This window comes from Balaenoptera ricei, chromosome 12, assembly GCF_028023285.1.
Source record: "Balaenoptera ricei isolate mBalRic1 chromosome 12, mBalRic1.hap2, whole genome shotgun sequence".
In the NCBI taxonomy this organism is placed as follows: domain Eukaryota; kingdom Metazoa; phylum Chordata; class Mammalia; order Artiodactyla; family Balaenopteridae; genus Balaenoptera; species Balaenoptera ricei.
The window spans coordinates 46,811,122-46,814,448 of NC_082650.1; the positions used below are offsets into that span (position 1 = coordinate 46,811,122).

At 44.4% G+C, this 3,327-nt stretch overlaps 1 pseudogene; it reads right to left on the reverse strand.

Annotated features, from left to right (window-relative positions):
- Positions 1-368: 368 nt before the first annotated feature.
- Positions 369-2,123, reverse strand: LOC132375965 (sentrin-specific protease 2-like; annotated as a pseudogene).
- Between the last annotated feature and the right edge of the window lie 1,204 nt (positions 2,124-3,327).

Below are 3,327 nucleotides of genomic sequence, written 5' to 3' on the forward strand. Positions count from 1 at the left end.
ACCATTGTTTGCAAATGAGTGAGAGAATGAATACACGTGAACAAACACACAGAAGAAACAGATCATAGAATAAATCCTTCATTTCCCACATTCATAGGGAAAAAAAATCTTAAAAAAAGAGTATTAATTAGCGTTTGTTCTTGTGTGGGTTGAGAGTCCAGGGCTCTGAGCAGGCATGGCCTTATAAACAGGGTTGCAAGCAGCCCTCCGCACACCAAGTCAGGACTAGGGTGCAGAGAGGGGCCTTCATGCACTTCTGACAGCTCAGTACCTGTGAGAGAACAGAGGTGATGCAGGGACTTTTTAACCCACAATGCATGAGGTATAGGGAAGCGTCCATCATGAAAGAACCACCAGCAGCTGGAGGGACTGCGGCAGGTCATTCTCACAGCAACTGCTGATGAAGGATTTCCCACACCATCTTCTTCTGGAACAGAGGCATCTGGTGCTGAGTAAATGTGATGGGTTTGTCCCTAGAGATATAATCTGCATATTTATAAGTAATCACTCCCATTCAACTGTTGAGGAATCTCATGTGCCTTCATGCGGTAGTGGGTCCACTCTAAAACACTCAGGTCAATATTTCTTTTGGTCTTACTTTCATCCTGTAAATACTGAAGGAGAATCTCACAGATCCTGTGGCCCTTTTGTCCCATAGAATCCAGATATTTAAGACACATTTTTCTTAGGTCTGTCACTACCAGGCTCCAAGGTACCTTCCGATGAATAGGCACCAGAATAAGTTCCTGTTCAAAGAGACTGACCCCTTTGGTCCATCTTTTCACTGCTTGGTAACCCCCAGACTTTAACTTTGGATAGAAGAAAGTACTGAATGCATAAAGTGCTAGATATCCTTGTTTTTTATTTCTTTCCACCAGGAGATTCATGTAAAAATTAATGACTTCATCATTGAGCCAGTGATAGTTCTTCAAGGTCTGGATGTCTCCTGGAGTGATTTGTAATTTGAAAGCGCTACTTAGGATCTCATCCTGTGGGCCATGGCCTAGAGCATTACTGATTTCCTTTTCCATGTCCTCTGTAAGTTCAAGAAAATCATCTGTCCTTTTATCCCTCTCTTTGCTTGAGCAATTTTTTTCTTTTGTCTCAAGTATTGACATCTTCCTCCTGAGTCAGCCATTGTTTCCCCTGCCCAGGCGGAGTCAGGCTGACACTTCTTCAGATAGCTCAGGCTCCAGCTGGAGTCCCCTCCTACCTTCATTTTCAAGTGTGATTCCAACTGTCTTCTCTGTGTCAGAAATTTTCTCCTTTGGACACCTCTTTTCACTCCTCACTGAACATAGAGGTCCCCTTGTTTCAACAACTCTATATTGTTTTGGAACAAACTGAGTTGTTTTGACTCCATGACTTTGTTCTTGCCCCCAGCCTTTGGTCTTTAATGTGTCCATCTGACCTCTTTGAGAACTATAGTGAGTTGAAGTTACAGGTGGAACAGAGTTTCCATGACCACCTTCAAGTCACTCTAATAACCTTCGGCATTTCTCTCTTTCCTCTTTTTGAACACCCTCGTCCACAGTACAATGGGGACACCTCAGACCCTTGCCACCCTCTTCAGAAATCATCTCTGTCACAACCTGTTCCTGCGGCTTCCACATTAAGGAACTCTCCAGATTGCCTTCGCTATGGTGACGGCCACCTGGTCTTCTATTACAGGCTTCTCAGCTCAAAGTAAAACCAAAGGAAGACAGGACTCTGCATGGCTGATCTCGAGTAACTGTCACTCTGATCTTTGGATAGGCACTTATTCCATTAGGAGATTTATTACCCAGTTTCAGCATGTTGTTCCAGGATCCAGAACCTGTCAGTTCAGAAGATGAAGAGTTCGAAAATACCTTTCCTGAAGGAACCACATTCCGTGTTCTATTACAAGCAGAAGTTACCATGGGCTTTGTGGTCAGCTGGAATGGGAATCCAAATAAGCTGGCAGCATTGTAGAGACTGTTTTTCACCTGGTGAATAAAGCAATCTAATCTCGGTCTTTTGGCTGGTATTTCATCAGTGTCCACTGTAGAAAATAGAGTGAGTCACCTCTGCCTGGGTCTCGTCTGCCAGTTGGCGCCTTCGATGTCCTGTCATCCACTGTAGAGGCATGGACCACTGCCCATCCACTTACCAAGGAGTGGGATTATCCTTAACCCCAAATCCACTACTGCCGGAGCCATTCACAGACCTAGGAACTCTTCACTGGAGGCCCAGAAGAGAATCCCAAAACCACACGGAGTACAAGGATATTGAGATTTCTGCCCTTGGTTTGGATAACTTGCACCCATGTACCACCAGAGGAGCACAACCTCATTGCTTCAGTTTTCATAGGGTATCCTAACCAGTTACCCTAGTTTTCCAAAAAGTATTTTTTGACATATTTTGTTAATACCCCCGAAACCTCAGAAAATGGTGGTAGGCCCCTCGACCTATGAGAGGCAACAATCTCAGACTTCTGGACCTAAACTCAGGCACAACAGGATCAGTAGGATGGAGGGGGTGTCCCTTTAGCATATTCACTTTGCTTGTCCTAGTCAATTGGGTTGAGAAACAATAGCGTGGGATCCACAGGCCTGCAGGAGAATGCACTTTCTTTCAAGCAGGGCGAGTGCTAGCCGGCAGAAAAAGTACAGGAACACTAACCCATATTCCCATGGAAATGCTCTGGTTTCAACATTCCTTTTGAAAAACATAGCTTCTCTAGTAAGTTGGCCACACTCCAAGAGGAATTAAGCTTGAAAGATAACAGGACTTCAAAAGCCAGATCGAAAAGACCAGACCCGAGGCTGTGAAAGGCATTCAGAAGAGAGAAGCGTTTTAACTCAGCTTTCAAAGCATGTTCTCCCTCCTCTTTGAAAATTTCTGACAGTCTCAGAGTTGCTGAAGATTTTCCCACCCGAGACATCTTTCATCAGAAAACCATGAAATAACAAAAATCTCTCTCCAGGTAGAATAGGAGGAAAATGTGAAAGTAAGTTCAAGTAAGTTGCCGCTTGTTCTGCTTATTCTTGAGCCTAATACATCATCTCCAAGAAAGTTACTAGGGTCTTACTTATCTCACTGCAAATTAGCAGGATGCACATCCTACTGTGAGTGGAACTGAGGCCCCAAACACATGGCCCCCAACAGGAAGCAGAGGTCTTGGCAGGTTGCCAGAAATGTGTCTCCATGACCTATTTGCTGGGGGTGGCCAAAAACCAGAAGGGAAAAAATAGGCAGTAGGAGTAAAAGGTGTATATACACATCTCAACACTTACATTCCTGCCTTTTTCAGGCTACTTCCTTTACCCAGAATCCTCTGTTCTGTGTTTACCTGGGTAACCTCTG